Source organism: Lithobates pipiens, unplaced genomic scaffold, assembly GCF_037356315.1.
Source record: "Lithobates pipiens isolate NorthernLeopardFrog02 unplaced genomic scaffold, aLitPip1_a1.2 Scaffold_61, whole genome shotgun sequence".
NCBI classification, from domain to species: domain Eukaryota; kingdom Metazoa; phylum Chordata; class Amphibia; order Anura; family Ranidae; genus Lithobates; species Lithobates pipiens.
In genome coordinates this window covers 2,873,651-2,884,804 of record NW_027507883.1, presented here as the reverse complement: position 1 = coordinate 2,884,804, position 11,154 = coordinate 2,873,651, and the positions used below count along the sequence as shown (strand labels likewise).

The window sequence follows — 11,154 nt, the reverse complement described above, 5'->3', positions numbered from 1 at the left end:
AGTCTATGGCACCTGGTATTTCCAGGCGGTCTCCCATCCAGGTACTAACCAGGACCGACACTGTTTAGCCTCTGAGATCAGATGAGATTGGGCGCTTTCAGGGTGATGGGGCCGTAGGTGATCTCTTTGGGCACTCTCAACCCTCTTGTTAAACACCAAGATGGTCACCTTGGGAAACAAGCGAAAATAAACAGGTAAACGCCAACAACATAAAAAGAAGCCTACGGCACCTGGTATTCACAGATGGTCTCCCATACAGGTATTAACCAGGCCGTACACTGCTAGGCCTCCGAGATCAGATGAGATTGTGCACTTTCAGGGTGATGTGGCCATAGGTGTTCTATTTAGACACTCTCAACCCTCTTGACAAATACCAAGATGGTTATCTTGGGAAACAAGTGAAAAAAAAAAGGTCAACGCCAACAACATAGACCCTGGCGGTCTCCCATCTGACCCAGACCCTGCTTAGCCTCTGAGATCGGGCGCTTTCAGGGTGATGTGACCTCAGGCGAACGCTTTGGGACATACTCAAAACTCTTGACTGATGCTAAAATGGTCACCTTGGGAAACAAGCGAAAGAAAAACAGGTCAAAGCCAACAATATAAAAAGATTCCTACGGCACCTTTAATTAGGTACTATCCAGGGCGGACCCTGCTTAGCCTCTGAGATCAGATGAGATCGGGCACTTTCAGGGGGATGTGGCCGTAGGAGATTTCTTTGGGCTCTCTCAGCCCTCTTGACAAATGCCAAGATGATCACCTTGGGAAACAAGCGGAAAAAAAAAACCATGTCAACGCCAACAACATAAAAAGAATGCTACGGCACCTGGTATTCCCAGTTGGTCTCCCATCCAGTTACATCAGGCCCGACAATGCTTAGCCTCCGAGATCAGACAAGATCAGGCACTTTCAAGGGGATGGGGCCATAGGCGATCTCTTCGGGCACTCTCAACCATCATGACAAACGCCAACATGGTCATCTTGGGAAACAAGCGAAAAAAAACAAGTCATTGCCAACATTGGAGGCTAAGCAGGGTTGGGCAATCAGTTTCCTTGCCTGAAATAGGCATCTCAGAACTGCCATCTGGCTACTTCCCGGGTTTCCAACTCCTTCAACTAATCCCAGGAGACAATACTTCGCCTCCATCCTGGTGGAGGTTCCAACCACCCGATCAATGGTTCCTGTCACCTCTGTCCAGTAGCGGATCAACTTCGGGCATCTCCAAAACATGTGCATCATGTCTCCCCCCATGTTCCCGCACCGGGGGCAACTTGCGTCCGGCCGTTCGGCCAAACTGAAAAAGTTTACGAGGAGCATAATAGGTTCTATATAATAAGAACAGATGTGACATCCTGTGTGAGGAGAGCCACAATTCACCACAGGCAGGATTCCTGTGGCCAATTATAGCTCAGGGGGGTTTAGTACACACCCCACACTATATAAGGCCGCCAGCATGGCGGCCTTGTATAGTGTGTTGCGGTGGTCAGGGAAAGAGGACGCTCTTTACTGCTTGGGAACCTAGCACTGTTACAGTGGGTGTTATGTGCCTCCTGCACAGTACACACCTGAAGCTACCCTTTATTACTGGTGTTCAATTTCTGCAATACATGCATCTGCAGTGCAGAAGTTAGAGTCGGTGTTGTGTGCCTCCTGCACAGTATACACCTTATTGCTGGTGTTCTGTTTCTGTAATACAGGAACCTAGTACTGTTACAGTGCTAGGGTGTACAGAGAAGCTGGTATATATAGAAGACTACAGCATACAGAAGAAAGGCTAGTGAATACAGAATACAGGTTTCGTGTATGTAGAGAGGCTTGAGTATACAGAGATGCTAGAGTAAACAGTGAGGCTGGGGTACACAGAGAGGCTAGTTTAAAGACAAATACAAAGATGTTAGTGTATATAGAGAGGTTAGTGTATAGAGAGAGTCGAGTGTATACAGAAAGGACAGTGCATATAGAGAAGCTAGTGTATACAGAAAGGGTATACATGAAAGCTGACATTCTATACAGAAGACTGGGTAGTGTATACAGAGAGTCTAGTGGGTACAGAAGACAGGCTGGTGTATTCTAGCTAGTTTTTACAGTCTAGTGTATACAGAAGACAGGCTGTGGTATACAGAGAGTTTCGTGTATTCAGAGAGTCTAGTGTATACAGTCGGCAAGTGTATACATAAGACTGGCTAGTTTACACAGTGTTTACAGAGATGCAAGGGTGTACAGAGAAGCTGGTATATATAGAAGACTACAGCATACAGAAGAAAGGCTAGTTAATACACAATACAGAAGACTCGTGTATGTAGATAGGCTTGAGTATACAGAGATGCTAGAGTAAACAGTGAGGCTGGGGTACACAGAGAGGCTAATTTAAAGAGAGGCTAGTATATACAAAGATGTTAGTGTATATAGAGAGGTTAATGTATAGAGAGGGTCGAGAGTATACAGAAAGGACAGTGCATATAGAGAAACTAGTGTATACAGAAGACAGGCTTGGGTATACATCAAAGCTGACAGTGTATACAGAAGACTGGGTAGTGCATACAGAGAGTCTATTGGGTATACAGAAGACAGGCTGGTGTATTCTAGCTAGTTTTTACAGTCTAATGTATACAGAAGACAGGCTGTGGTATACTGAGGGTTTAGTGTATTCAGAGAGTCTAGTGTACAGAGATGCAAGGGTGTACAGAGAAGCGAGAAGCTAGTATATATAAGGCTAGTGAATACAGGCTAGTGAATGCAGATAGGCTTGAGTATACAGAGATGCTAGAGTAAACAATGAGGCTGGGGTACACAGAGAGGCTAATTTAAAGAGAGGCTAGTATATACAAAGATGTTAGTGTATATAGAGAGGTTAGTGTATAGAGAGAGTCGAGTGTATACAGATAGGACAGTGCATATAGAGAGACTAGTGTATACAGAAGACAGGCTTGGGTATACATCCAAGCTGACAGTGTATACAGAAGACTGGGTAGTGTATACAGAGATTCTAGTGGGTACAGAAGACAGGCTGGTGTATTCTAGCTAGTGTTTACAGTCTAGTGTATACAGAAGACAGGCTGTGGTATACAGAGGGTTTAGTGTATTACAGAGATGCAAGGGTGTACAGAGAAGCTAGTATATATAAAAGACTACAGCATACAGAAGAAAGGCTAGTGAATACAGAATAAAGTCTGGCTTCTACGGAGAGGCTACCACTACGGAGATGCAGAACACTATCTAGGGTATATAGAGAGGCTAGATTATACAGAAAGGCTAGTGCATAGAGTGAAGCTATTGTATATAGAAGCCTGGTTAGTGTATACAGAGAAGCTAGTGTGTACAGAAGAAAGGCTAGACAGGCTATAAAGAGAGACAAGTTTTTACAGAAGACAGTTTGGGATGCAGAGATGCAGAAGACAGAGATGCTAGTTTATACAGAGAGACTAATGTATACAGAAGACAGGCTAGGGCATACAGAAGACAGGCTAGGGCATACAGAAGACAGAAGACGGGCTAGTGTATTCAGAACATAGGCTAGTGTATATCGAAGACAGGCTATTGTATGCAGAAGACCGGCTAGTGTAAACATGCTGGTGTATATAGAGAGGCTAGTGAATTTAGAGGGTAGGCTAAGTGATAACAGAAGACAATCTGGGCTATACAGAGACATTTCATCATTTCATCTAGCTCACATCTCTAATGGAGTTTGTCTCATTGCCATGTTATGCCTTTTCATTCTTATGCTAAATATAGATCACTACACGATTTTAATCATCCACATCAAGCATGCAATAAAACTATCATACATCAAAATAAACCATGTACTCTTTTGCTCTATTTTGCATATTTGTACCGGGACTGTGAGTATGTGACAGTCCTGACACACCATCCTGACTTATTTTTCTTTATTTCTTATTAGAAATGGAGAGTACTATCTCAAAATACGCTTAAATCTATTCACTTCTACCGCTAATTATACCTTAATGCAAAATGTTCACAAAACCATCCATTTGCTACCAGACATGCTGCACATACTAAGAGTAATGTAACTATCGCTCTCTAACGATGTAAACAGTTTTATTGCTTTTCTGACATTGACCGAGTATATCTGACATTAACTGAGTATCTCTCTGCACTATGATCTTAATAATAATAATAATAATAAGATTGTGTAATGCAAAGATCAACCAGTCAATCAATAAGCTTTCTCATTGGTACCGGCATATCCTTTAAATTTAGACTAACGCAACTATTTCTCGGCCATTTTCAAGCTAAGCTTTGAACAGCGATACTTCCTCCCTACAATATTAAGCCATTTAAATGTCCTATTGGTCGCCTATATTATACAACTCTGTTAAAAGCCTATATGTAGAGAATAAAAATAGTCTTACATCTTAATAAAACAGTTTTATTGCTCAACCAGTATCAGCTGTCATGACAAATAAACGTTTCCACTGTTTGACTCTATTTTCTGTATTACTTCTTTTTCTCCACCTTATCTGTCACAGTTAAAACACAGTGACAAAACATTTCTTTTTACCGCAGCAAAATGTGAGAAAAGCAGTGTAAGCCGTCTTTCTGCCATATGCAACCATCTCTCGCTACCTCTATGCAATAGGATTCTCTTTCCAGTGGAAAAGGAAAACAGTCAGTGTAAGCCGCCTTCGTGCGTAACAAAATTAATGGAACGATTTACACGTTGGAATTTGCAAGCTACGTCAATTTACTCTTAAATAATGTACCTTTGCATTTATCCCTTGACTTTGCAACTATCCCTTGATCCCTTTTGTGTATTCACTTTATCTCGACCTATATATACTGCCTCAATATTTCCCTAATTTGTTTTGCTATACTTATTATTATTATATTATAGAGATTACTAACTCTAAATCATTGTAAACCTAACCATAGTTATAATGTCCACAGCTAATTTTACGTTAAAGCAAAATTCACACAAAACCATCTTTTTAAAACCTTTACACATTAAGAGTAATGCAACCATCTCTCGCTACCTCTATGCAATAGGATTCTCTTTCCAGTGGAAAAGGAAAACAGTCAGTGTAAGCCGTCTTCGTGAGCAGCAAAATTAATGGAACGATTTACACGTTGGAATTTGCAAGCTACGTCAATTTACTGTTAAATAGAGTACCTTTGCATTTATCCCTTGACTTTGCTACTATCCCTTGATCCCTTTTGTGTATTCACTATATCTCGACCTATACATACTGCCTCAAAATTTTCGTAATTTGTTTTGCTATACTTATTATTATTATTTTATAGAGATTACTATCTCTAAATCATTGTAACAAGTTATAATGTCTACAGATAATTTTACGTTAAAGCAAAAGTCACACAAAACCATCTTTTTAAAACCTTTTACACACTGCACATTAAGATTAATGCAACCATCTCTCGCTACCTCTATGCAATTGGATTCTCTTTCTGACTCTATTTTGTGTATTACTTCTTCTCCACATTAACTGTCACACTGATAACCATTTGTAACACATAACACTTGCAACACATTTTTTAACAGCGGCAAAATGTGAAAAAAGCAGTGGGACGGTTTACTTGATTGAGAAGTGGTTGCATTAGCAAAGCATAGCAATACAGTTTGATTACATTAATAACACATAATGCAACTATTTTACATTCACATCATGCATACATCCTAATGTAAGCTGTCTATCACTATTAATGTTCATGGTTACTGATACATTATGCCGATGACCAGTGGAAACGGAAAACAGTCAGTGTAAGCCGTCTTCGTGCGTAACATAATTAATGGAACGATTTACACGTTGGAATTTTCAAGCTACGTCAATTTACTCTTAAATACCCTTTAGCTGCTTAGCTCACACTTTGCTGTATGTAGCCGCGTTTACATGTAAATAACCAATGGGGATTGACATTTCATGTCCATCTCACATCTCTAATGCAATTTGTCTCTTTGCCATGTCATACTTTTCCAGTTATTATATTTTCTCATCCGATAGAAACCTAGTCGTTGCTGATATTTCATGATTACAGCAATCATCTCATCTAATTGCTATTCCGACATTCTGCCTTGGTATTTCTTTGCAACGCTCTATTTAACAATGTAAAGGTAAGCTAGATATTTTGTGTATTTCCACTTAAACTCGACCTGTATATACTGTCTCAATATTATCCTTTCTTATTTTGCTAAATTCGATTATAGAGTTTGCTATGTCTAAATCCAGGTTACCTACTCACCTTTATTACGTATACTGCTAATTTTAGGATAATACAAAACCATCTTATTGCTTCTTTACACGCTGCACATATTAAGAGTAATGCAATGCTACCGTGAACAGTTTAATTGCTCGTCTCACATTTAGCTGGCATCTCTCTGCTATAGGAAACTGAATTTGTACTACAACGATCACTCATCTAATATCAGTCCACTCAGTGCTACCGGGATAACTTTTACATTTAGAGTAATGAAATGATTTCTCAGTCATTTTGGAGCTACTGCAACTAACGCTTCCGATCTCATTTCGACTGCAATACTTAATCTCTGCTATTGCAGAATATTTAGATGCTTAGCTCACACTTTGCTGTACGTAGCCGTGGCGATTGGCATTTCAACTCTAATTCACATTCACATTTCTAATGCAGTTTGTCTTTTTGCCATGTCATCCTCTGTTAGTTATTATGCTTTCTCATCCTTGTGCTCCAATATTGGGGTATATTCACTACATGATTAAAGACACGTAATGAACTTGATTGATAAAAACCTACACACGTTGTTGCTGTTATTTCGTGTATTTTCACTTAAACCCGTTATAGTTATTTTGCTATATTTATTACTAGTATAAACACTAAACCATCTAATTTCTACCTTACACGCAGCACATATTAACATATTAACATTTAGCCGGTATAGTGAAATAGTAAACGAAATGTGTAGATCACTCATCTAATATCGTCTTTTCAGTGCTGCCGGAACATATTTTAAACTTAGAGTAATGCAACGATTTCTCAGTTTTATGAAGCTACTGCAACTAACGCTTTGAATCTCTTTCCTGATAAATTACGCTCTGCAATATTAAGCCATGTAAATTGTCCTATTGGTCTGCTAACAATGCTATGTATAATAATACAAATCTTTTAAAAGCAATATCGTCTCACTGCAATAATATATATGAATAATGCGAATAATGCTAATAATAAAGTCGTCTAAAACTCGGCTATAAGTAGAGAATAAAACTCTCTTACATCAAAATATACCATGTACTGCCAAACCAATAACGGCCAATTACTTAACATCTATCAGTCAATGACTTAACAAAATAAACTTAGCACTCTTTTGCTCTATTTTGAATAGTTGTAGTTCTCCACATTAACTGTCACATTGATATCACCACTTTTTAACAGCACCAAAATATGAAAAAAGCACTTTACATGTTTCAGAAGTAGTTGCATTAGCAAAAAATAAAGTCCTGTCTTCTTTACACGCTAGATTTTCTGTATACATTAATCTCTCTGTGTACACCAGCCACTCAATATAGACTAGCCTCTCTGTCTTTTGTATACAGGTGCCCGTAATCTATATACACTAGCCTGCCTTCTTTTTACAATAGTCTCGGTGTCCCAGCCTCTCTGCATACACTAGCCTCACTGAATTCCCCAGACTGTCTTCTGTATACACAAGCCTATCTGTAAAAAAAAATAGCCGGTCTTCTGCATACTCTAGCCTCTCTGTGTAACACAGTCTCTCTCTGGATTTCCTAGCCTACATCTCTGCATACCCAGGACCTTCCTCTGTATCATCTAGCCTATCTGTATACACTAGCCTGTCTTTTGTACAAATTAGCTTCTCTGTAGCCGGTCTTCTGTATACACGAGCCCCACTGTCTACTCTTGGTTGTCTTTTGTATACACTAGCATCTCTTTATACATTAGCTCTCTGTATAACCAAGCCTCTCTGTATACACTAGTCCACCGGTATACACTAGCAAGTCTGCATACACTAGCCTCTCTTTGTAACTCAACTTCTCTCTCTGTATACCTTAGCCTCCATCTCTGCATACCCAGGACGTTCTTCTCTATAATCTAGCCTATGTGTATACACTAGCCGGTCTTCTGTAGACATTAGCCTCCCTGTATAAACTAGCTGGTCTACTGTATACACTAGTCCGTCTGTATACACTAGCAAGCTTGCATACACTAGCCTCTCTGTGTAACCCAGCCTCCATCTCTGCATACCCAGGACGTTCTTCTCTATAATCTAGCCTATTTGTATACACTAGCCTGTCTTTTGTACACATTAGCCTCTCTGTATAAACTAGCCGGCCTCTGTATACACTAGTCCATCTGTATACACTAGCAAGTATGCGTACTCTAGCCTCTCTCTCTGTATACCTTAGCCTCCATCTCTGCATACCCAGGACGTTCTTCTGTATAATCTAGCCTATCTGTATAATCTAGCCTATCTGTATACACTAGCCATCCATCTCTGCATACCCAGGACGTTCTTCTGTATAATCTAGCCTATCTGTATACACTAGCCTGTCTTTTGTACACATTAGCCTCTCTGTATAAACTAGCCGGTCCTCTGTATACACTAGTCCGTCTGTATACACTAGCAAGTCTGGGTAACCAAGCCTCCCTCTCGGCATACCCTAGCCTCCATCTCTTGCATAAACCAGGACCTTCTTCTGTATAATCTAGCCTATCTGTATACAATAGCCTGTCTTTTGTACACATTAGCCTCTCTGTGTAAACTAGCCGGTCTACTGTATACACTAGTCCATCTGTATACACTAGCAAGTCTGCATACTCCTGCCTCTCTGTGTAACCCAGCCTCGCTCTCTCTCTCTCTTTATACCCTAGCCTCCATCTCTGCATACCCAGGACGTTCTTCTGTGTAATCTAGCCTATCTGTATAAACTAGCCTGTCTTTTGTACACATTAACCTCTCTGTATAAACTAGCCGGTCCTCTGTATACACTAGTCCGTCGGTATACACTAGCATCTCTTTATACATTAGCTCTCTGTATACCCAAGCCTCTCTGTATACACTAGTCAACCGGTATACACTAGCAAGTCTGCATACACTAGCCTCTCTTTGTAACCCAACTTCTCTCTCTGCATACCCAGGACGTTCTTCTCTATAATCTAGCCTATTTGTATACACTAGCCTGTCTTTTGTACACATTAGCCTCTCTGTATAAACTAGCCGGTCCTCTGTATACACTAGTCCATCTGTATACACTAGCAAGTATGCGTACTCTAGCCTCTCTCTCTGTATACCTTAGCCTCCATCTCTGCATACCCAGGACGTTCTTCTGTATAATCTAGCCTATCTGTATAATCTAGCCTATCTGTATACACTAGCCATCCATCTCTGCATACCCAGGACGTTCTTCTCTATAATCTAGCCTATTTGTATACACTAGCCTGTCTTTTGTACACATTTGCCTCTCTGTATAAACTAACCGGTCTTCTGTATACACTAGTCCGCCTGTATACACTAGCAAGTATGCATACTCTAGCCTCTCTCTCTGTATACCCTAGCAAGTCTGCATACTCCGGCCTCTCTGTGTAACCCAGCCTCACTCTCTCTCTGTATACCCTAGCCTCCATCTCTGCATACCCAGGACGTTCTTCTGTATAATCTAGCCTGTGTTTTGTACACTTTAGCCTCTCTGTATAAACTAGCCAGTCTTCTGCATACACGAGTCTCTCTGTATACCCTTGGATGTCTTTTGTATACACTAGCTGCTCTTTATACATTAGCTCTCTGTATACCCAAGCCTCTCTATACACTAGTCCGTCTGTATACACTAGCAAGTCTGCATACACCAGCCTCTCTGTGTAACTCAGCCTCTCTCTCTGCATACCCAAGATGTTCTTCTCTATAATCTAGCCTATCTGTATACATTAGCCTGTCTTTTGTACACATTAGCCGGTCTTCTGTATACACTAGTCCGTCTGTATACACTAGCAAGTATGCATACTCTAGCCTCTCTCTCTGTATACCCTAGCCTCCATCTCTGCATACCCAGGACGTTCTTCTGTATAATCTAGCTTATCTGTATACACTAGTGTATACAGACAGACTAGTGTATACAGAGGACCGACTAATGTGTACAAAAGACAGGCTAATGTATACAGATAGGCTAGATTATACAGAAGAACGTCCTGGGTATGCAGAGCGCTCAGCTTTGAGGTATGGCCAACGTGAGTAATATGAGGGACACTCCTCACCCCCGCCCCCACCTACCAGATCTGAGTTTCATCCCCTTGCCCTCTCTGCCCCGTGGTGGCAGTTTTATGCACTCCCTGGCCCCCACCCATTCATAATCCTTACCGACCTTTCTTTCCGCTGCTCACAGGAACACACTGGATGACTTGTCTAATTAACCAACTTGTACAAGACACTGCTATCCTCCTGTCTGACACCGGTCCCCCTTGGAGGCTTTACCCCTCACTGTTTGGGTGGTCCCTGCCTCTCCCTGGATGCTCCACATATACCACAACGACATTGTCAGAGGGGCACCACTTGACAGGACACGGGGCTTTCATTCCGGTGGCATCTCCCATTGGAGGAAGGGATGATGGCCCCAACCCCTTGGCAGCAGGTTCTTTCATGTACAGACCAGGGCGGCTCATCTTCCCTTCTGGAGTCTTGACCTTAGATGGGGGAGTTGCACTTTGGGGGGTCTGAGTGATACCTAATGCGCTGTACTGGAAGGGCTTGACATTCCCGCATATGTGTCCCCTCCCCCTGGATGCGCCCCTTGTCCCCCCCTCTGGCTCCCACCTACTCTTTGCCGACATTGCCTTCTGCAGCTTTCGGGGACCCTGGATGACTTATTTATTGAGCCTATTGGTACAAGACACTGCTTCCCTCCAGGGTGACTCTGGACCCCCCTGGAGGATTTACCCCTTACTGTTTGGGCGGTCCCAGCGTCCCTCTGGATGCTCTACACAGCCCCCGATGGCGATGCAGGAGAGACACTAATTGGCGGGCCCCAGGACTGCTGCTCGGGTGAAGTCTCCCATTGGATGGAGGGATGGTGGCCCCAGCCCCTTGCCTGCCGGATTTTCCATGCACCGACCAGGGCTGCTCCTCTTTCATCTTGATGTGGTGACCATGGAGGGGAGGAGTTGAAATTTATGGGGTCCGGGTGTTTGCTGGTGGGAGT

At 41.8% G+C, this 11,154-nt stretch overlaps 1 pseudogene; it reads right to left on the bottom strand.

Moving 5' to 3' along the window:
- On the bottom strand, positions 1 to 119 carry LOC143958293 (5S ribosomal RNA; annotated as a pseudogene).
- Between the last annotated feature and the right edge of the window lie 11,035 nt (positions 120 to 11,154).